The sequence below is a fragment of the Varroa destructor genome, unplaced genomic scaffold (genome assembly GCF_002443255.2).
Source record: "Varroa destructor unplaced genomic scaffold, Vdes_3.0 BEIS01000002.1, whole genome shotgun sequence".
Lineage (NCBI taxonomy): Eukaryota > Metazoa > Arthropoda > Arachnida > Mesostigmata > Varroidae > Varroa > Varroa destructor.
The window spans coordinates 3,225,165-3,249,495 of record NW_019211455.1 but is presented as its reverse complement, the minus strand read 5'-3'; the positions used below and the strand labels follow the sequence as shown (position 1 = coordinate 3,249,495).

The following is a 24,331-nucleotide window of genomic DNA, read 5'->3' as shown; positions in this document are numbered from 1 at the left end:
AGGATCCACCAACCATATCGTGTATGAGTCATCAAGTATGAGGGCCAAAATAAAGCATGTGTTTCGATCTTGGCAGTGTCATGGCTGGAGGGCGTTAAGGCTTATTCGAAGAGAACATTTATTTCGCTCCGTTTGGTGGCCGTGCTGTCAATTAGTTCTCTACCGATTTACTTGCAAAATTATTGGAAAGGTTTGTACTAAACAGAAGACTCAATGTAAAATCTACTAAACGTTACATCGTAGAGTATTTGCTGTTAAAAGATATACATAATGCCTGGGTGAGGCATGTAAATTCCGACTTTGCACTATCTGAGTTACGTCTAGGACCGTATCTACGCAACAGCAGGAGATTTTTTTTGCGTGTACTAAAAATGCCATTTCTACCGATCATGTTTATTCAATGTAGCCATTATTCATTCCGATGACAGCTACTCAATTTTCAAAATATTCCTTCTTCAATTAACGAATAGCTTTTTAGTAATAACGGTATGTGAAGCTATATTGGTGAATATAAGCTTGTTAAGGTGGTGTTCAAATACAAAAAATCTATCGGAGCTAAAAGTCCCAAAAAAGGTAACTGTTGGAGCTTATTTGAACGACCCTGTTGGCGATTGAAATTCTTCTTTTCCAAAGCCATGAATTTTTACTTAAATTTTTTTGCAAGTTACATGAAAACTTACAATAATATAGACCACTAACTAAGGGACAATTTTGTGTAGGTTCGTTTAACACAAACAACGAATTCATTATAGGAGAATTTTTTTAAAATTTGAGCAGATATCAGCTATTGTTTAAAAAAGGACGTGTTTTTTTCTCCTATAATGAGTTCATTGTTTTGTTCTAGAAAAAATTTTCTGCTACTAAGAATAACGGACGAACGCATGTTTAGTAAGTTGAACAACATGGCAAAGGTTTGTTCGAATTTTGATGTTCCGCCATGCATCTAAGTTGTATGATATTAAACCTGACTTGAAACACGGCACTTCTACATCGAGCTTCAGTGGACGTCCGTACGTCATCAGAAAACTTTAGTCGTCAGGGATTGTACAGGTCAGAGCAGTTTGTACAGACTCTGAAATGTGAATGTTAACGGGCTCCCATACTCTTGTCAATAATTATAGTAATATCTCTTGCGTGTATCAAAATGACGTGCTCTTCAAGGCTGCAAACGCGTAAGGAAAACGGTTGTTTTTACTTCTACATCGGCAAAGTCGTCCTCGTCGACGTATAGACCGCCGAAACAGTTCGAAATAGGGAGTACGGCTGTGCCAGCATAGATATGGTATTGTAGAGTATTCTTGTGACATTGTCTAATATCATCCAATATTTAAATGACGTAAAGCTCGATTGCTGGTATAGGGCCGTAGGCGATTACGGACACAGGCAGATAGAGATGATCCCTTTACGATCTGTATTGACTTCCACTTTGGTTGAAACGCACAGACGTTTGCGATCCCAATGGTTGACGTAAGAGGTCGAGGCTGGTCACTAGTTGTGGTCTCTTATTGGGCTTCTACTTCATGTAGATTTATTCTGTTAGGAGTCTATGTATTTAATCAGAATTGTGTCTGCGGTTAGGCCACTTTAACCCAAATAGTATTTTTTATATAACTAAACCCAGGATTTTATTAGAAATTTGTATTTTAGACCATCTATGTAGTGTGTCCAACAATAGTCCTATCGCTACTTCTTAGGACCAAAAAACAACCATCCTTTTTATCTACCATCGTAGTAATGATATCAAAATTAAAAAAAATACCAAAAATATAGTCAAATATAGAGGTATAAAAGAGGTCACACCGTTCTTTCACTTCAGGAACCTCGAAGTTAAAGTGACGTTGATCATTCTTTTCCGCCTTGAGTACATAGACAGCAAACTGTTGTGTTTGTGTTTGTTTTGAGTGAAAGCCGTTTTGAGTGATAACAACTGTTAATACTTACGGTGGTCAACTACTAGCCTATCATTGCGAATTGAATAACAAGCAAACTCTAAGTACACTCAACTTTTTTCGTTTAATCTAGCGAAATACTGTTATTGTGCACAGCTTTGTTAAGTTCCAATTGTCGGGGGGGGGGGGGGGGGGTAACTTCTACTCTATGCAAGATTTAGACATCAGTCCACCTGCGGAAAAAGCGGATTTTGCATTGAAGTGCAGGGTGTTCACTTATCTCGGTGTTATCTGTCCTATTTTTCTTCTACCTTTTTTTTGACTAGACATATTCTGTGGTTCCATCACCATTTCACGATAACTTTTACCGCAATTGCTCAGCTACTTACGTTGCCGCAGCTTTTAGTTTTCGTCTAGAAATTTCTTTCTTAATCAAATTTGTAATCAAGTTTACCTTTTCTTCTGGTCCGTAGAAGGCGATAGCAACAGCTACCAGGTAATGCGGTATTATAGACGGCGACGCGAGCACGTTGGAGCCGTTTGTCCAGCTTTACAGGGCACTTGGGCTAGTTGAATAAGTACAAAGAAGAACCCGTTGTTGAGTCGTAATAATATGGGGGTCCGTGGGCGAATAGTACCTGTTACAAGTGAGGGGACAAAAGTCCACGGGTACTTCTTGTGTCGAAAATGACTTTACTTATATTGCTGCTTCGGGGAAGTCAAGCGAGGTTCGACTGGTCCTGCCAGAAAGAAGCCTTAATTGTACAGGCATGCCTCTTATGTCTGATCCGTCCAATGGCATGTTGATTAGGAAATTGTCGCTCAATAGCGGATTTTTTTGCCTTGCCTACAATTGTCTAATAGGGATCGGATCTGCTGTTAGTCGTGCAACTCACGTTCTAATACGCCTATATATTACGTTAAGCTATAGCTACTGTTATATATATATATATATATATGATATAAAATCTGCCACAACTGTCGATGAAAGCTAACACAAACAGTGGGGCCGTACACAAGCTTTTATTATTTATATTTTGGCGAGGTTTTTTTCTATTCCTGGAAGCTTTTCTGTTGTGAGGATTTTTCGTCCCCTGCCTTACGCTGTACAGAGAGCTATATACACGCAAATTGCTATGTATAGCAAACGCTATTAATTCAATATAACTAGCCCTTGGCCGAATCAACGGAAGCGATTCTACGACATTGATGCTGGTCAGTGCAATACGCTTAATGTCCTGCTGTGAATGCAAGCCTGAGTAATGCCACTGCCGAGCAGTGCTAACAGGGATAATGTCTATGGTCATGTATGAACCAGCGGGGAGTGGGTTGACTTGAAATTTCTCAGAATTTCAAGAACTAGCTATATCTCATCACAGCCAATCTCACACATAAATGTAAACTACAGTAATTGCGTTTCCGTTATTTAGAATAGGGGATATTAATCAAACAGGGCCCTAACAATACCTGCACCCATAAATCTTATGGCTTTGCGAAGCATTCTATTTGTTATTGACGCTACGTTGGTTGATGTGGTAATAATCTATTATGAGATGATAATATTACAACGGTCCTAATTACTACGGACGCTACGAGACTATTGATTGAGCTTTCGAAAATATTCTTGTTATGCTTTCTTCATCCACCATAAGATACGCCCGCTTTGACTGCAAATGTTAGGGGAAACTCGACTGGGCGATCAAACTTAACGAATAAGTACACATCATCGACCGCTGATGTGGAATTACATGCACATAGATGCCATGTTAGATCCGTGTTGGTACGCGCCTTTCTTCAACAACCATCGAGAAAGCCTCAATTGGGAATAGTTCGAGGGTGAAACTTTGTGACCGAAGTGCGAGTCCCATAGAAGGCAATAAATGACCGTATTTCATTGACGGTCAACAAGACGTCCCAACGTGCGGAATAGCCAGTATGAACACAATAAAAATGTTCGTTGTTGCCATTATACGATACACGTCTAGACAGGACGTTGTCCTTCTTCGCAAGTTTGTCCTATCTATACGCATATAATGTAACTGGCACAAGTTACGAAGTTCGGAAGGCATCGACCTTCTTAGCGCTAGCTTCCTGGAGAAGCAAACGTAGCAGCGGAGGACTCGAACGTTTGAAGCTGCGGGAGGAAACGCAGTCACTTGTACTATTCGCTATATTTGTCATTCTCATCATATGGTAAAGTCTAGTCCTTGACTAATAATTAGCTTCTTTAAATGACCAGATATGCTACACATTGACATTATTATTCTTCTTCCTTTAGCCTTAGTTTTTATCAGTTTGTTACCGGATAGTAATGGTAACGAGATATAATTCGTGCAGGGGACGTATACGTTAAGAAAGGGTTAAAATTAGGAATGACCATGCTTATTATTCAAGAGGTTTTTTCTTCATTGATATTATTCTTTTATAGATATTTGTCATCGAGAGTTGGCATTTGTACAACAAAGACCACCAATAGAACTACTTCTAAAAAAGTACACCTTTCATAAGAATTTCTTTTTGTGAATTTGCTAACTACCATTATTATTATCTAGTTTTACAGAAACTTGGTTGCATCAGAGAATTACAAATAGCAATAAGAAGATTGCTTTATCTTACCTAAGATTAACTGTACGTTTAGAGATATATTTCTTTTTTACATTGGCCTGAGTACAGTCGGGCTACGTGTACGTTAAATGGGGCAGTTTTCTTCTTTATTAACGGACAAAATATTTATTTATATTCATAAATAATAAAGAACTGAATCACAAAATCTATGTCATTTCATAATAAAGAAGATACCGTTTCATGCTTTTTATGCTTTAGCATTCTCATTGGGGTGTCTCACGATGGGCAGAGAAATAATAATAATAAATGATCATATTTGTAATTCAACCCGCAATGGAAAGGTCAACAGATTGCCCCCGGATTAAAGCTCTTGCGTCAAAAACGTTTATGCATCAGATCGGCTCATCACTACAGCGGCTATGGGAACATTAACTGTTGTATTGTTTCAACAATTAGATTAAAACACTATCCATGTAAAAAGTTGACATAATTCTACTTGTCGTACGAGACTATGACAACGATTCCCGCAGGTTTTTTTTTATTATTGCTGCGGACAAGCAGTGATTTTGGCAAGGTGTCTTTATCGTGAGTCAATCTTGACAGGATAAGTACTCCGGGCTCTTCTAGTTCTCTCTGCAACGATGATCAGATTTTTGCGTGAATTTTGGACCCTGACTTCGCTTCACTGCCAACCGCGTGTACCTCTAAATTAGGCTTATTAAACGTACTTTGAATACTAAAAAGCACAATTATCATGTTTCCTGTGAATTTTTTCAATCCCACGAGACAAAGGTTGGTCGAGGCATATGCCAGTGAATTTTCTATTCAAGTTACTACAACGCTTTAATAGCCTGCCACATTGTTGTTACTAAGCGCTATTTACGAACACACAGGTTTCAAAAATTTCCCAAATACATGAAGCCCACTGGGTCAGTGCCCATGCTTGTGTTTTGTCTTATTCTTCGTTTTTATTCTAAGAAGAAACCGTGGTTGGAGCAGCAGTCTGTTAAGCAAAACGAATCGAGAGTAACGTGGACACCAGACGAAATCGACCTTCTCAATGAAACACAATGGCTATAATATCTTGTTCGCTGCTTTACTAAATGCTTTTTCCCATGAGAAATTTTAGGATGTCTGGGAACCTCTGTGTTGCGCAGCCTTTTTGCATCTGTCCTGCCTTTTGCTACTGCCGTTGAATTGCTGCTGGCTTAGGTTTTCTGGTAGACATTGCCTACTACAACTATTATTATTACTAAATCAAATCGTTCGTTCATCTTACGTTCACAAACTAGCGGTCTCTCGTAAACGAACCATTTATTCAGGCTTCGATAGGACCATGTTGGGCACTAAGGTAAATAGACATAGGCGTGCCCACTTTGTAGAAAACTGCGAGCTCCGACTCCACAGCACAACATAGATTCTAAACAGTAAGCCTGTCCAGCTTATGCGTACGTGTGGAAATTGCCGTGACGTAACAGGTAGTGGGAGGGAATAGATTTTCCGACTTACTTGGCATAACCCTTCGAGGGTAGGTGAAAGAAAAGGAAATACCCATGTCTATTTATAGATGGAACAATGATATAATTTCAAGATTAAAATATACATAATAATAATAGTTTTCAAATGAATCTTTAAGCTGCATAACAAGCCTCAACACAAAAGCCAAGCAAATTCTTCATCTGAATCTACTGATCTCATTTTTCTCAATTTCTTTGTGTCATTGGGGTTAATTGAAAACGAGCATATACATTGCCAGACTGCAGTCTTTGTGACGGTATTGCGGTGTCGCGACTTCCTATCTATTTGATAGTACAAACAACACAAGGTCAATAACGAAATAATAACGAAAAATAAAACGCTTTCTGTCTTCAATGAGAGAATGAGATGTTTCTATCTCTGCACGTTTCGAACACTATAATCGGCTATTAAATTTAACGCGACAAATGCAGGCAAGAGTTAGCAAGCTACTCTGGAGAAAAAGCTTTTGAAGATATGTATACAGCCTGTACGTTAAGCAGATTTGTTCATCTAGGTAGGAAATAATTACTTGAAGCGTCAATCAAATATACGTTGATGATCTCCGAGAATGTCTTCCATTTAACGCCGTCGTTCCCCTTTGAGCACTTCAGTCGTTTTGAACATATATATGTCGAAGGTAAAGCTCGCGAACGCAACGTAGCCATTCATCATATATGGAACAACAAGTTCGCCTCGATAGTTACGCGCAAGTTGTTTTGCTTTATCGATGATTTTGCGTTGTCCCATAGCAACAGAATGGGGAGTAACATGCAATCGAAGACGAGCCCGGAATATCATCAGGCTGATAGCTAATGGTGTATAAGGAAGATTATCTAAAGTCCAGCAGTAAGATCTGAATCACTGTGGGCCACAAATGTGTCTTTTTGCGTCAGTGACAAATCGATTATTATCTTCAGCTGTACGAGCAAGATTACATAAACGAAATGTTTCGATCGGCCATCACTGATTAAATTGGTACTACTCTGGTGGACTCGAACTGGGCTGGTATCTACCGCGACTGTCACTCCAGATGACAAATAACGGTGGACAGTAATTTACCACTGGTAATCGAGAAAACACTATGTCATAACCATTGAGGGCAAAAAGCGATCGGGCATTGTCGAGAAGAAGAAGGTCAAGAGGAGACGAAATTAGGACAAATAAATCTGCTCTATTATTCTTCCTAAGTCAGCCGCCTTTTGCGATCGCATAGCTGGCCGAGAATTGCACAGAAGCATAATTCATAGCTGCGATGGTCGTCTTCACGACAACGGGTCCTGCCATCATTTGGCTGGTAACTTGCATTGTGAACATTGAGCAGTGGCTTCCTTTTGATACGGAAGACGCAACGTTCTCCCGTGCGCTCGTTGAGAATGTGACATCGATTCCGAAGTTAGGGCTCGTGGATTGTAAGTAGAGCGCCGATGACTGATTGCGGGTGGGCCCAGTGACGACAAAAGCGTCACAAGGGCACTATTGCAGTGGAGCAAGGGTATTGCCTGAAGCTGTTAAGGGACCTGACAAGAAAATCAAGACAGTGGTGACATCTTCATTTTTGTCGCGTGTTTTGATCTCCAACAAAAGCAACAGATGCGGTCTGCTCTGAAGGAGGTTGCGATAAAATTGAGGTTTTCCATGACGCTTACGCTTTTTCGTGCGACAATAAACACAGTAAACGTATACGCAGTAGTGCACGTATGCTGAGAAATTAACGTAACTAAATTTACAAATGGACAAAGGCGGATGGATATATTAGGGGCGGAGACGTCCTTCCGCAAAATAATTAGATTTTAATGAAATGACAGTCAGACTCGTCACTTGTACTTCATGGATATGAAACGCAGAGAAAAGGTGTCAGCATCTTGTAGCGTCTAGACGTTCGTGGAAGTTCCGTTTGTGCTGAAGTAGAACGTTATTCGAGAAAAAAAACTGCATAGTGTAAAGAGGTTACGATGCGTCGTTCATCTGATTAATTTTGTCTGAATATTTTGAAAATGTATGCACTGTACATTGCTAGTATGAGCTCTGATAGTGGGGCACGCGCATTTATTTAAAGCTTCATTGACGATCGGCTACGAATGTCGACTGATGGCTGCGTCCATTATAGTGCTACGAAAAGGCATCGTCACCGAACGTGATTACAGAGTATAATCTGTTAGTCCTCGGATTTCCAGAGAAAAGACGCCGGCACCAGCAGCCTTAACGTCACTTAAGATACGCGTTTCTGGATTACGTTTCGCCGTTCACCTTTCTTAGCGTTACATAATCCAATAAGATTCTAGTCGATTGAATTTGAGTATATGCACGCTATTCGTTATTATCGACGCGTCGTCGTCGAACGGCTCTATAGTTGTTTGACGATATGCGCAATTTCACCTTATCTTCTTGTAAAAATTCAAAACAATCAACAGCGACTGGTTTTAAGAGTTTATTTTATAGAAATGGTGCCGAATATGGTGCAAGTGACCTTGTTCTATGTTGGCGTACATTATATCCCGTGTTTTATCGCCTGCGTTCACTCGGGTGTATGAGTTGTTCTTTTTATCAAAAATGACTCTTCTCAAGGCTAGTTCGGTTCGATGGGCCTAAATTTACCTTAAAAGATGAGATGGCCAGCCTAGTGCATTGTCTGCTGGCACGCATAGTTGAAATCGTAAGAATAATATAGGATAGTTCAAAATGATTTCTCGCGGCCGCACCCTGACTTAAAGATTCATTCGATTACTAGCTTTTTCATCTTTTAAGTTTTCCTTCTTTTCAATAAATTAGGTCTCGCTCTTAGTCGAATGTTCCGCTTTCGTACGTCGCCATTGCACGGATCAATGCCTTTTTGTGGTACCTGCCTCGTAGAAGCATAATTCTGTTAAGTTAAGACCTATTTTTGTTTATAGGCTCGAAAATGCCGTCGGTCTTTCTTCTTTATTAATGAGTATCTTTCTTCATATACACAAGTCGTGTGGAATGTGTCTTAATTGATCTACGTGCACAACGATCTTCTAATCTTCTTCAGATAACGAGCTCGTAGGTTTCGTGATAGGAACAGTGTGGCTGCAATGTCAAGTTGACGCGATCCGATCACGGCCGAGGACTGAATCAATTTGTTACGCCGGCGGCGTATGACATGCATACGACCGCAGATCTAATTGTCTCGTAGCTAACGGTAAACATCCGCCTTGCTTCTGGGCTAAAACTCTATAATAACACAAAAAACAGTGAAGCAAATATTCCGACATTAAGCTCTGTTTTTGTTTGTTTGTTGCTAATCCATTATGATAATAATGATAACAACAGTATATTACGAAGCCAAATAAAACGATCGAGACTTACCTTTCGTAAACAGTACTTATTATATATACAATGTAAAAATACTGCGCCTCACAGCATAGTCGACTGTTGTTTAATTGTCGATGTATATATATATATATATATGCGCAACATACACATGTCCTTATATACATTGTCCAAAATGTCAACAGAATACGTTTACAACAACTAAATACTCACATTGGCCGTTTATCTAAGAACAAATCTGCCTTCTGAAACAAATAGATTGGGATCGCCGCAATGGTTAAGAACTATGAACTCGTGCAAAAAGCATTTTTGACTATACGGAGCGTAACAGTTCCAGTGTTGCTACACCCGTATTTTAGTATGGCTTCGCAGTTTTTACGATGAAACAAAGCAACCACGTCCGATCCGACAGCTGCAGCTGTACTGGACAACTCACTCTATTGTTTTTCCACCTCTATGGCTTGCCATACGTACGTTTCTAGCCACTTACTACCTTAGCGTATTGCTAACGTCCGTTACGTCCGCAGTCGCCGTGCCGTCTACAATAGCTTAGTGTCTTGGATGGCGCTGTTCGCTCGTTTACAGGCATGTATCAATTATTCCTGTCTGAAACTACCTGAAAGGAACACATCTCATGTTTGTCCAGTCGTCCGCATCGGAACAAACGGCAAGAGCTGAACTGTAATTAATAAATAAGTGAGCTGAAAGCCAGCGAAAGGAACTATCGCTGACGTAGCAATGACGGCGGCAACCGCAGCAACGACGCACTGAGAAGTCCTGCTTTTTGTCCACAAACATAATCGTTATTGTATACAGCATCAATTAAAGAATTAACAAATCATTTCTATGGTTGCTTTTTAGTATTTTTGCGATACGTCTACGTAGTGCATAAATGGTGCTTCAGTGACTGAATGGAAATACTGCTCGAACGAATGAATATAACATTGCCTTGGTACTAGCATGATTTCGTTCTTTTCCATTTTAGATAACTGGCCTCTCTTGGAGCTTCTCTCGTTAAGGCCAGTTATCAGGTATGACTTTCCCTGAGGAGCCATACTTTATAACCATTTAGATAAACGTTCGCAATAAAAGGCCGCAAGTGAAAACGGTGCAAAGAAAGAGAAGAAAGGCATCATGTAGTTCTTGAAAGGCGCTTAAAGCTTAGTATCTGTTTAACAAATAAAAAATAAACATATTGCCGGAGTCTGAACATATTTATCAGTAAACTATAATAATAGCTGGAGGGTACAGAAATGATAGTAATGTTTTCCAAACTTCTATACGTTAACCCCATTCGTTTGATACGATCACTGATGCGATACCCACCTCCGTGCTAAAGTTATTATATGATAAAGAAATAAGCTTGAGCGAGCTGTGATTACTAATCGATGCCTCGGCCATGCTAGACACCCAACAATTAAAACTCTGTAAGAAGAATTTTATAAGAATTTATATATATATATACAAATCTCACGAGTGTACTGATAGAAAATTAAGTATGTGTGCCGAGAAGTTAATTTTCGCACGACATGTGTATTATAATATATAATAATATTAAAAGTGAATTGTCTATTAAGACAACAATGTCAATTAAATTCCTCTAAGTAAAACTTATTATGTAGCAACGGGCAGGCCATCAGTTAAATCGTTGGATTTATTTTTCCGCTAAAAGTCTACTTTATTGGGACAGGACTACGTCAGTGCGCACCTCAAAGGGGCCTAAGTATGTAAATAAATGCCGTTGTTTAATCACTGAGGTTTCAGTACGTGAATTGTGATCGTGTCCAAACAACGGAACGCCAAGTGAGTTAGTTGCAACTGATCTACATTTACTATTATAAATACGTGTGTGTATATAAACTGTTTTTTATACAGGAGTTCTTTTTTGCCTTTGTAACAATTAGGGAAACAGAAGTCATTGCGATATAATGTGCTGGCTGTCTTTCCTTCAAATAAGGCGATTGTGCTGGAATTTGATTTTATATATACTTTATTTTATATACACTTAAATATGCAGATAGTTTTTGCGTGTTTGAATCACCGCTTTCAATTCATCCTAAACGCGAATTTCACAGACAACTGAAAAAAACTAAAGCTCTGGCTCAAAAACCTAGATGTCGCTGGTTCGAATCCCACCATGTACCACACAACATGTGCAAGTAAGTTAAAAAAGTTAATTCGGGAATGCCGAAATATTATTGCGTATAATGTATACATCAGCTTAAGACCACTTATATGAGTTGTACCTGCAATTATGGTGCGTGTAGTTGTTGATGATAGAAATGTTGTTTGTTACGTTCAACACGTTCAAAAGACTCGTCGTGCACGGGAGATCTTTGAACTAATCCGACCTGCCTCAATGGGTTTAGCAAGGCCCGTTTTAAGTTCTATATTCGATATATCTGTCTTGAATGTCTGTATTATTAATATCGACAGCTTTCGCTCATTCTGCCTTTTCCCTTTTGTCGCTCTTTAGTTTTTTAATCGAACAAAATTTCTTATGGTCCATTATTGTCGTCGTGGAAAAAAATTCTATTGTCCGGCTAAGAACCCACAACTTATCTCCAGGTCAGATGGCACCGCGAAACTTTGCGTACGCATTTCAAGAAAGAGTAAAAAAAAACGTTTGTCCAGACCCATTCCAGCAGTACTGGATAAATGCGTTCTTTATATGAAAAACAATCTGCCCTGGTTTTTCTTAATTTTAACGCGCCACCCGGTGTATTACCGGTTTATTGTAATTATATGTTTGTTTTTAACGTATTTTTGCTATTTATGATCAAAATATACCGCCATATCATACTATTATACTGCAGTATTTATAGAGTTATTGCCTGACAGAAGCTGGTTCACTGTACTGCAAGGGGCGTCGTCAAAATGTATCATGTAGCTTGATCTCGCGGTCTGCCCGATCTTCGTGCCCTCAATGCCTTTTGACAATTCGATCGAAAATTATCCCAACAGAGTCTCCGTGTTACGAGCTTAGCTGTTTCAAGACCCCCGATAAACATCAGTCTTATAACAGGCTAGTGCGCCTGTATGGTATGGGGGGTCGACGATGACATCGACACCAATCATCAAGTTTTTTTCTGTGTAGTACTTATTTTTATGCTTCTTAATCTTCCCGTTTCCTGTCTCCTCCAAGGTCATTTCTAAAAAAAAAAAACTAGGGTGCAGCTCCTTGACGGCTGTTCACCACAACAAAAATGACAATATTCGATCACCGATGAAGCGGGTTATGCCCTACTCTGAGTCTCTTCAGGCTGATTGGGTACCTCAGACGTTTGTTCTCGCCGATCCCGTCAGAACAGCAGTCTCCTACAGTTCAGTCAGACGCGCCATACCACCTACTGCACTGATGATCCAGCGCGGGCTTACCAAGAATGAGGATGTTTATCATCCAAACAGAAGAAAGCGACCGCTAACTGCTGTTGCCGATAGCATATCTACATCCGGAACGAACAATCGCACATAGATACTGCGGCGATTCATTCACAGATTTACGGATTGGATAATTATAGTAAAAACATACCACCACTTACCATACCGTAACTCAGTAGGACACAGTGCGTATTTCACTATTAAGCGTGCATAACCTGACGCGTGCACCTGTTAGGTCGGGCTTTCATTTTATTTTTTGGTGTTTTCCTCAGTAATGCTCAACAGTCATATTTGTTATGTTTTCGTTTGTATTATGTATTTCGTGCAGCAACAGTGGTCAGCCATTGCCAACGACGGTAGGAAAGACAAGAAATGAAAGTTTAAACCCGTCTGTTCTTCTCCTACATTAACCTTCTGCCACTTTAGCCGCCGTCACAACTTCGTCGTCTTTTACTTCTTGCTTTGCCTTTGTGGATCGCCATTTATGGGCAGTGACAGCAAAGGATGGTGCCAACAATAACGACAGCAGCAAAAGCGGATGGACAATGGAGGTGTGACTGAGAACGAAGTAGCGTTGTTGTTGGCACTTGTCCATCTTCGCAGTCCGCTTGGTTCATCGGCAGGCCACAGCAGCCGCTTACTACCATTCCGTTTACAGGTCGGCATCCGTTAACACAGAGAACTATCACCGCCGCTCAGATGGCCACTCTTACCAATGTCGGTGCTGGTATTAACGGCGTTAATTGGATAGCTAGATTATCTAAATGGAAAAATGAGGTACTTGCTAAACTAACGGCATTATGTCGCGACGCGTCGCCTCGCGTCTGCGGCTATCTCTATGCACTGCTCGTGACTTATTCAAAGGTCGTGGTTGCGTCGGTCGCTGGAGACGAGCTGATGACGTGACAACTATTCCTACTGCATACTGATCAGGGTTCTCCTGATGCTGGCTCCGTTGCTACCATCTAATCAACACACGGCCGGCGTTGCCAAGTGGGAAACTGAAAAGAAAATGGGGTGCTGGTATGCTATCAACTGATAGTCACAGCAATCAGCAACAGCAAATAGTAGGATAATGGAAAAGTCACGCAGGCAACACTCAGCTCCAAATGGACAGACCGATTCATCAGCAGGCCCATTCCGTCCGTAGGATTCCTTCGACTCAGGAACACTCCGAAAATAACAGCAGTAGCAAATAGCCACAGTAACAACAGGAGGAGTGCACCGACACCGAGAAGCTAGACATCTTTGGAAAGTTATTACGCTAGAAATCCTGGAATAGTGGTTATTGTAGTGGAAAATCCGCTAGGGAATATTAGCTTCCTGTAACAGTAGCAGTAGCGACAGTAGAAAGGGGCTTTAGAAGAAGGTGGTCAGCCGGCAACCAACTGAGCAATTCAAAAATTATTCCGAAGAAAGGAAACAAGATGAGGACTCACAACGGGCCGAGCAGTCAAAATACAATATTGGATGGAATAGGGAGCGCATATTATCCAACTCCACGAAGAGCAATAGCGGATAGAAAGATGTCGTTAAAGTAGATCAGTGAGCGTACATGCATTCACATGTACGCAGAGGGGCAAATGTTGTCCACCATGCAAATGTATCACGTTATGCATACTCGACAGATAATTGTGACGAATCAATAACTGTGATGTAATCACATAGTACGTAGTAGATTTATCATCAACCACTCCTTTGCTTGTTTTGCTTGAAGAAAATGTGCTTCGGTACGCAAAAAGAAACAATGTCTATAATAATGTTTGCAAAATGTATTAACCTCGGATTATATTATACCGTTTGGGTATACAAACGATTATTTTATACGATCGGAAAGCTACTGACGATCTCCTTGCTACGGCAGCAGGTCCCATTAATGCCTGCCCATTTTGCTGTCCTTATTTTTAGTGATTATTGTCTTCTCTCTCTCTCTCTCTCTCTCTCTCTCTCTCACCCACACTCTGTTTCTAAAACTCAAAAAGGGATTTTTCCAAGCAGGTGGTTCCCTCGATTCTCTGATTTCGTAGCCGCTATGCATAAGGGTCCATCACCATTTACCAAAGTCTCCCATCTGTCGGTTGATTTGTGTTCGCTTGTCCGGTAAACCATTCGCAAACAAAAACAGAATCTTCCGCATGTTTATTTTTGCCCAAATCGCGTTCTTTCAAAATATTCGTTAGACCAGAGGCGCCAGCAGCAAAAATAGCGTGCTGTATTAACTGCATTGCCGATGAATCGGCCATCCGGGATCGACCGCAAGCCCCGACTGGCCAGTAGCAATTGCGGGTTTAACCGTGGTCCTTGCCGACCGCCAGTTTATCCGGAATCCGGGATTAAGCTTCAACATCTCCCATTGGTTTGAAGTAGCCGCGTTGCATCGCGCGTTCAGCCGTCCGCCGTGAAGACAAGAGAAACAGAACGCCGACGACAAATGGGCGCAAAGTTTCTGTTTGTAGAAAGCGAAGAGTGATGTAGGGGAATTGAAACTTGACTTGTAGCCAGCGCAGTGAGTTGGGAGCATTTGCTGGCCCATCGATGTGCTGTCGGTGCTGGAGGGTTTCATTGCGCCCTGAACGCTATTCGCTTTGGCCAAATACCGGTGAAGAGCGGGACCAATTAGCATGGACTGACTCACTCTAGTCCAACTTCTAGGCCGACGATGAATGCCAGCTTGTGTCACTTACCAAACACTGGTTCGTCTGCTCACTTGTCACCCTCTTCGTTGGTCGGTTTCGATAGTTCGAAAACGGTTTGGCGCGTTCAGCCGCGGGAAACACAAATGCCTAGGTGCTTTCGTGCCCCCTACTAGCACCCATAGCGGCACATATGCAGTATCGTCAACAGCTTTATCGTTAATGCGATGTTATATTTGGCTCATACTTTATATTTTTACATTTATAATGCCTGCTTGGCTATATGCTCATTGCTACGATTGATGATTTCAGCCAGCTCGCGCTAAAGGTTTGAGGTAAAGGTCAGCAATGAATCATACTGGTATTGCTTTACTTAAGCGTTGTACTAGTTGTTAATTGATACTGTTTCTCTCAGATTGTGCTACCTCTTGCGCTATTTAAATGAACTTCAAGTCAATCACCGACAGACATTTGGATACGACCTAAGGTGTCAGTGTGAAGTTACCGCTTGCGAAAGATTCGGGCTCACTAACAGAAATTCATTAATATGTTCTCTTTACGACTAAAATTGTTGCGATATTAACAAGTGATTAATTAGCAATGTTCTCTTGCAAACAAACGGTCCACGATCTTGGACGCCGAACTCTGCCGGAAAAGCGTTCGTAAATGCCACCACCTCTATGGAAGGCTGAACCTAAATACTTGAGTAGAAAGGAAATCACATAACGCCGAACAATTCATGTCGCCAGCACCTCTATCAAAGGAACTACGCTTGAGACATCTATGCATTAGTATGACCTACAAGCAAGCTTGATATGTATTCCCTGAGCATCAAGACGCAGGCCGTCTTTGCCAAAAAACGATTACGTAATACCAAGCCTAACAAAACAATGGTAATGAGCTTATTTATATCTCAAAGCGAACTCTGTGCGTGCGCTAGCGGGGAACGCTGTCTCTGTCGAAAATTCGTACCAACCTCGTTCAGTCGACGACTGGGAACGCGCAAGGCTTCGCCTTGAAGCCCTGCCTACGCATCTTCACTTCATAGCGTATGTACTTCAGCTTCCAAACTCTACGTATTGGACCCCTGGAACGCTCTATGGGTCCGACTTAACTGAATGGCTTATTCAACGCACATTCGCTTTCTGTCAAAGCTGCCGATAGGCAGCTTTATGGAAATAGGCTGAAGTATCAGTTACTATAGCTTTTATCTAGCTGAGCGGATGGGTAACCTGGACATCTAGCTGTTTGTTTTTCACTAACAAAGTTTTTCAGGCAGGCCATCGTCTTCATTTAGCATAAGGCGTACAGCTGTGGGTCTATATAGTTGCTGCTGAGAACGCCGTACCACCCACCCTAGGTCGTGACCTTTCACTGCTTTCGCAACTAAGTATTGACATTGAGTTTTCCGCCGACCGACGGTATACTGGTGAGTACGTTCACGACCCGAAATGCACAGTCAAATGGGTACGAGCTAGATTTCGTTACGCCACGACATATCAAATATTTTCTATGGTGATTATCTGTGTATCATCATGGTATTCACGGGACAGATTACTGTTTTCTTTGCCATATATCATATACGATCAAAAATAGTTCTTTAAAGCCACTAAGTTTCGAAAATGTTAATTAAATAGCATTGCTGTTGATGGTGTTTATAGATTTGACGGTTGCAACGAAGTATTGTGCTACAGGGTAGTATATAATAGAAACATGCGTGTGTTTGGCTTTTCGGCTCAAGAAGCTCCCTTCTCCACAATGTTCCATGTAAGAGTTATTGACCTCCATGGTTTGACACAATACAATCTTGTATTTACATGTTTATCTGATTTCTACAAGTTATCGTCTTCTGATCTGTCGAGTCTTCGCATGACGTTCATCATTACAATCTGGCCTTTAATAAATATCTACTAAAAATAACCTAGCACTGAACTTAAAATTGATATGCTCTTATCCTGAAACCCCTTGGACCATGGCCGGAAAGATGCTACCTGGCGTATAGCTTTATTGTATACTATCGTATAGAAAAAAGTAGCCCGACAGGATGGACGGAAACTTTAAACGCAGTTATACAGTTGCACAGATAGATATACAGAGAAGCGATGTGATTGTCTACGATAAAGTTTTTGAGCTAGTTTTTGAGTTTTGATTTGAAAATTTTCGTTGTTTCGTCTTCGTGCCAAAATCAAGCTGCGTCTTAGATTTCCACTACAATATCATTGTAGTAATGCAAATAATATCTGCCTGCCTATCAGTCAGCTATTCTTCCTTATATTCCTAGCCTACACTTCAGGAGTTCAGACTCGTATCCGTCTATCCGTCCGATTCCTATTAATATTCCTCATCTCTTTATCTTCCACCTACCCATTTCGCAACTATTTACGATATTTTCTTAAATAATAAAGAACTGGATGGAACGTTACAAAAATGCAGGCCTGCTGCACTCCTTAAGTAAAATACTAGACTATATAAATAGATAGATAGGGCCCAAGGCATATAAAGCTGTTGTAGACAACCCAGAACCGTTCTTTCCAGAAATATTCAGCGGTTAGGTGCCGTTTCAGCTATAAATGCGTCTGCTATTGTTTACAACATGATCAGTTGACGAATATACGATAGTGTCGATTGTACACTAAAAAGCATTATAGATCCAGATAGGAAACGTGGTGACAGTTAAAAGTAAATCCAATAATGAATCAGACAGGTGGAGTTGGGTCTATGCCTATCCTCAGCTCCCAATCTGACGACTTGCGGCCTATTTTTGCATGCAGATAATTGGCCCTTGTTTCGACGAACGTTTTAATAGGCTTGAGACCTCAAAGCTCACTGGTCAGGCATTGATAATTATGATCCCACCTGGCTGTCTTCTAATATTTTGCAACATCGAATGCGCCTACGGGCGCGCTATAATCCTCACCCCGCGCTTAGTTGCTGCATTCTCCAATATTGACATAGAGCTTTTCAACGTTTATACACATTGTATGTTTGAAAATATCTTCGACATGCCCCGTTCGTTGAGCATAACTTTTGTGCAGGGTGTGTTGTATGCTATTAATTGAAATATATGTGCTATATTTGATGGCGCATGATCTAAAACTGAAATGTGGGTAGAGCTGTTGGGATTGTTGTTGTGGGATTTGCCAAATTGGCTTGGCCCAACGAAGCTGAGCCCAGTAAGTAATGCGGGGCAGAACACGGCAAGCAGAAACGATTCTCAACGACTGAAAATAAAACATCACGTTTAAAGTTCGTTGACGGCGCAAAAAACCGCCCGATACACACGCGTCTAAGACGCTTATGTCAAGCAAGCAAACATGAACTGTGACTTTTGCCTTTTTTGTACGTATTCCCTGAATAAAACAATGGGATGTTTTATGATTTGGGTCGTTTGCTTTTTCTTGGGCTTGTTATAATTAGTTGTGTTGAAATAATTGTTGATGACATTGTTTGAATCGGCTAAAAACGTTTTCTAAAGCTGTGCGACGGCTGCGGACGCAACGTCGGTCCGATGTTGTTGTGCGTATCTGGCGTTTGTCTAGGGGACGTTTGCCGTAAGCTGATAGGCCACAATCTAACGAGGTTTGCATGTTCCTTAAGTACGCTTTTACCATCTATAAACGGGCCAGTGTCAAGTAAACTATAGTTTGGGTCTGACTGGAGGAAAGGGAGGTTTTTACCAAACCTATTGTGTATGGCAATGGAATACTATTAAGTTTGTGTCGGTTAGAAGCGAAAGTCAATTGACCAGAACAATCATCGCCAAGCTTGATGCTTGCTATCACTAGCTTCTTATGTTAAGTAATGGGTCTAAAAAAGGTCCGGGTTTATATAAACAGTGGCATAATTGTGAGATGAACGCGTCAAGTGTAACAGATTCCAAGAACTGAGAGCGAGCGTCGAAAAAATTAAGACATATTACATTGAGCACTAGACAAAAATATAGCCCCTTTAATAACAACAACAATATCGAAACGCCGAACCGATAGCAATTCATATAACGGAAAACAAATAAACGGTAACTAACTATCTAAGGCGACCATGTCGGTGAACGAAGGAACACCAAAGCACTATACGTATATTTGCAGCGCAGCCAGTAAAGCCGGGCTGCCTATTCAAATAAATGTATTCGCTTAGAATTGATACCATTTTTAGGTAACGAATGTCTTTCGTGTATTATTTGTAATTATTATGTGTGCAGTAGGCACACGTAGTAATTACGAAGGCATAGCGTCGATAAGGATCATAACATCAGTTCAGCTATCGACTGTTTATCCAATTCTAGGGATCGAAACAATTTGTTGAATCAAGGTGACCCTCATATACCTTTTAGGTTAGGAACTACCTTTAGACTGTATATGAAATATTCAGTTTTGTCTTTTAAGCATCGTCGACATAGGGATTAACCATACAATCTATCCGGTCGAAGTGAAACAAAGTTACCCCAAATGGTACGCCATCGGATAAGCCAAAAGAGTCACCGCCGTTGCTGGTAGCACATCCTGTCTGCTATGTACATATCCACTACTCCTCGTATTAAACAAAGGCCAGTTTTTCTTCTACGACAGAATAACAGATTCGTCGCGACGAAAAACAGTGCGTCGTTATCAGCGTCATAATAACAGCGTCATAACCATGATTGAATCCCTATATATATATATATATATATATGAATAAAATAGACCTAAACTAGGATTTTTTTTCTTTTTTATAGAATTGACAATCTATGGTAGTTTTCATGCGGCTCCTAAAAAAGCCGGAAAAGAATTTCCATGACGCAAACCAAAAAATGCTCACTGAAGTTTTAGATTTAGGGCTCATCAAGAAACCCGAACAGACAGGTTTAACGTTAACAGTCATTCTAAAGAGGGGGATACCAATGAGAAATTAGATAAGTTTCAGCATATCATATTTTTAAGGTCGTTTGCATCTTCTTATAACCCTTGCGTGTGTGGACTTTTTGGCCAAAATTTAATTCCATGGGAATTTTCTATACACTTAGACGAGTACATATGTTAGGGAGTAATTCAAGTTTCAAATGAACGCTGTAATTGTATATAGAAAAATTATTACTCACTTAATTAAATTAACTATTTTAATTAACTAAAAAATCATTACATAGAGCAGTCATGATCGTCACTAGTGGCACTTCTCACATATGTAAAGGATTTTGTTGAAAGATCTATTCTTGTTTGAGTACAATATTGGAATTTAACAAATATTCCGGATAATAATATATAGAATTGGGTTTGTGACGCTACATAGGGTCTTAGTGATGTGTCCAAACCCAGGCCTCATGTGTTTCGTGCGTAGAACAGGTTGCAAATAACGCGTAACATAACAGTGTTATACTATACGAGATAAGATAAGCATCTTTTTATAAGCATTCTTCGATAAATAAGGAATGTCAGTAGAAAACACACTGGCTACTACTTTCATCTAAAAAATCCGATAATTAACAATCTTAGTTTATATTATGCCATACGTAGGCTCAGCCTTAACGTGTGAAATTTCTTTTTTACCTTAAGATAAACCAGGCGGATTTACGCGTTTCGCCTCGTGCGGCTGTTGCGTTAATTATTTCAACTACTTTAATTGGCTAATATCACACCCAATCTAACACAAACTACAGTATTTAGAAACATTTGGCCCGTTTCAGTTACCTAACCCATTAATATTTCATCAGTCTATTGTAAATAGATTTTGTTCGCGGTACATCTAACCTAATTTACTGATGATCATCTATTAGAAGTTCGATCAAAAGATTTTTATTTCATTGTTACATAGACGACCAATCAGATATTTGGGCCCCTCTACGCTGAAATAATTTTCCATTTTAATTGTGTCAGTTAACAACAAAAAATGACTCCTTTACATAAAATGCAAGGTTGAGTTTTTACCCTTCAAACGGCATTTTCGACCTTAAAACTGAGGTATACAGCACTCATTAGATGAGCTGAGCTAACTGAGAGCTTTAAGAAATACTCTCTTTCTAGAGCCCCATGTAAATATTTCACTGCTCTGTAGTTAAGAGCTTTTTTTAAAAAACTTTTTTTTTAAAAAAAAAACGGACCAATGGTTAGTGTAGTATAGTAGGTTTGATTCGGTACATCTAGCCAAACTAATAAACTATCGATTGGCTGGAAATTGTCCCAAAAATAGTCAAATTCGACCACTTTACAGGGCCGGTTTGGGACTGATCTATCCTTATCTATCTATATGCATACATATATCGCAAGTGTCTATATATCGCCTAGTAGTATACTTATACCAGATCAATCAACCTAGGTCGATTCTATATCGTACGGTGAGTCGTATTGTCATTAGCGTCATCTGTCGTCATGTGTGATCGGAAAGACGTCCAATCTGATCCATTTGTAAAGATTATATGTTAGTTACAGTATCGACGTGTCTCGGAAATACGTTTGGCTGCCCGTCTGACCTGGTCAAGATTTAAACTGATCTGTGCAATGATTGATGTCTCAACAGCATTCCCAAAAATAGCGCTCTTACTTTGCCTCGTTAGATAATATCAAAGGAAGATAAGATAGATAAATGTGTGTTAAGAAAAATTACTTTGTTCAAAAAACAATACGAACGTTACACGTTCTTCTCGTTCGTTAAAAGCTTCTTTTATGATTAACTTGTTACTTCGTGAGGGATCTCTTGCTCAACTATAATTTTTCTCAAGTTCAAATCGCCGTCGTATACGTTCTAGCTACTACAAATGATATATATATGTTGTGTAAGCCAGTTCATAATCAACAGCCACCTATAATCTATTCGTCCTGTAAGTGGAGTTCATACGGTCTTGATACATCTATATATATATATACGAAACAAGTTAAATATAACGTAACGGATAAATATAACCCCTTCATGATTTCATAGAGCTGCTAATAGGAAGTCAATAGCTGAAGTCAATAACAATGAGAGGTGCCGTGTTTTAAGTACGCGCGATATTTTACCGCTTCGGACCGACAAGCGCCCGAGCACTGCTGACCGCTGGCTGTTGACGCACAGAACTTTTTCGTTCCATTCTATCACTATTCTGTTCAGAGACTTCTTCTTTATTGGATGAAAAACACCTGCTATTGTGAGGAACCGGCTGGGGTCGCGCTATGATGAACCTAGAGTATGATCCTTCCCCGCCCCCCTAAGCACCTCTCCCCATCGTACTCTTTGACGCTGACAGCGCACATGTTAGCTGATAGCATCAACCAGTTAATTAATACCAAAATAAATAGTTGTATTAACGAGCAGTAAAAGACAAAATGCGTTATAATTTTTACTTGTTATTAAGTTATGACGCTTTCAGCTTCGATGCTTATCGTCGTCAAATGGGCAGGGAGCCGACCGCTTGCATACTGTAAGAGTGGGCATAAGCTGTATGTATTTTAGATTAGATAACATAAAGGGCGGAGAACCAAAGGAGCCATGAAAGTTCTGCGTCTTGCACTAAAACTAAATTGGATTTCTATTAAGCAACCAGCAGAACGCCCAGATATCTGTTGACATATAGCTGTCGTTGACATATAGATATAGCTATCTAAGTATTTTACGGTTTGCCAACGGGCATTATTCGCTTTGTTTCACGTAGCTTTGTTTGTGGATGTGTTACTTTTACAATGATTACATATATTATGTCGATCTTGTTGACGATATATAAAAATAGCCCGCGAATTCTTCGAACCGAAGAAATAACAGCTTATTTAGTAGAAACAAAACTTTTTTAATACTTTAGGCGTATCGCTGATATGCTGTTAGATGACGATTTAAATATCTACCGGCTAAAAAAGACCTCCATTACTTTCCTGTCATTAATATAACAAGCCTTTTCAAACGTTTGAGACCCCCCCCCCCCCCTCTAACACCCAGCTCTTATATTAGATCTAGTTGTACATTGAATTATATATTAAATAAAATTGTTAAAAAAAATGTTGAATATTCGTGATATATCATAATACCCAGGCCAGGCAGATTTTGTCTATTTCTTGTTCGTCTGTTCCTAGAAATTTTTCGAGTTCCAGTTGTCCTACCACTTATTAACGTACACACATTGCTCCGCAGACATGTTTATGTGGTTCGCAATATCGCAAAGACAATTCATGACACCGAAAATACCAGGTGTTTTAGAAGGCTACAGCCGAATGGCTCCCGTCTCAAAGGCGTGCGGATCGATCCTGCAAAAGCATATATAGATATTTCTTGTTTGAATTTGAATGCGAACGGCAGTGTTGTGACCCACGTCACGTTGTCCAACCGTCATCTTCCTACAGACATGTACTGCGACCTTTCCCGGTACAGTTTATACAACAGAATGGCGTTAGCCGAACTGCAACATCGATCCAACGAACAAAACACAAGTTAACTAACGCAGATGTTCCACGGACTCAAAAACAACCACAGTAACAAATGGTGTGGAGTATTCATGAGCATTTGAAAATGGCCGTATTTCCAATCACGATCAATGCGATCGAAAGAATCGTGACCTGCTAATATCAATGTTTGAGTGAGCTGCAACAAGTATATGCAAAGCATTGTTTGTGTGTTGCCTGTTCGGAGTTGAAGAGGGTAATATATGTTGCTTGCGAGACCAACGAGGCAGTGCACCCACTGGGCAAATGTTTTCATAGGAAATGCTCAGTATCGATTTTAAACTGGTCAACAGAAGGGCAGTTGTCAAATTGACAAGAGGAATAGAGGCATGTGACATCGGTGACGGTGGCTAACCACAAAATGTGAGACGTCTTCGAGATTCTTAGATGGCTCAATTCTCCTCTCCGCTACGAAGAACAGCGCTAGCGGTAGGCTACAGCATCGGCAGCCGTTCGGCCCTGCGCTTAAAGGAATCCTTCCTTAGCAAACGTCATATGACTATTTTTGCGGCATCGACAATATCGTGTGAGAAGTAGAGAGATTTTTATAGGTTCTTAATCACGAATACATAAATATATCAGCAAGGTGGGACGTTCTTCGAAGACGTTGATTAGCTTACGATCCGGGTTGGTAATGCATATCCTCGTGGTCAAGACTACAATGCAGTAGATAATAATC

The 24,331-nt window shown here is 40.3% G+C and overlaps 1 protein-coding gene and 1 long non-coding RNA gene across 6 annotated transcripts in view; one reads left to right on the top strand and one right to left on the bottom strand.

Annotated features, from left to right (window-relative positions):
* LOC111244602 (protein phosphatase 1 regulatory subunit 14C) overlaps positions 1-24,331 on the top strand; it is a 68,747-nt gene that overhangs the window by 21,548 nt on the left and 22,868 nt on the right. Inside the window, exon 3 of one of the 5 annotated variants that reach the window (XM_086982025.1) lies at positions 16,545-16,706. The exons of the other annotated variants lie outside the window; for them this stretch is intronic. The gene's annotated coding sequence lies outside the window, so the exon portion shown is untranslated. The remainder of the gene's footprint in view (positions 1-16,544; positions 16,707-24,331) is intronic. 5 annotated transcript variants of the gene reach the window in all.
* Positions 8,388-19,799, bottom strand: LOC111244603 (uncharacterized). Its single transcript, XR_015322510.1, has 3 exons — positions 19,718-19,799; positions 9,477-9,879; positions 8,388-9,164 (listed from the first exon to the last, which is right to left on the bottom strand). It is a non-coding gene; the product is annotated as an uncharacterized LOC111244603 (long non-coding RNA).